This window comes from Limulus polyphemus, unplaced genomic scaffold, assembly GCF_000517525.1.
Source record: "Limulus polyphemus unplaced genomic scaffold, Limulus_polyphemus-2.1.2 Scaffold7038, whole genome shotgun sequence".
Taxonomy (NCBI): domain Eukaryota; kingdom Metazoa; phylum Arthropoda; class Merostomata; order Xiphosura; family Limulidae; genus Limulus; species Limulus polyphemus.
In genome coordinates this window covers 12,603-12,876 of record NW_013672648.1, presented here as the reverse complement: position 1 = coordinate 12,876, position 274 = coordinate 12,603, and positions in this window count along the sequence as shown.

Here is a 274-nt window from a genome sequence, read left to right as displayed (position 1 = left end):
TCTAGGGCCTTAAAAAAAGTTGACGCCTCTACATGTTCCGACTTTATAACGCCCCCCTCAGTAACGTCGAAACATTGTAGAGTCGTCAATTTTTTGAAGGCCATAGATAGGCCTAAATCAAATGTTTTTAACTGTGTACCAGTTTAACGTTGAATATTATTTATGATTTATTTTCTGCCTGTTGTTGTTTTCCAGTGCGAAGCGACATAATGGGTTATCTACACTCTGTCAATTACGGGGTTCGAACCCCAGATTTTTGCGTTGTAAGTCCGTA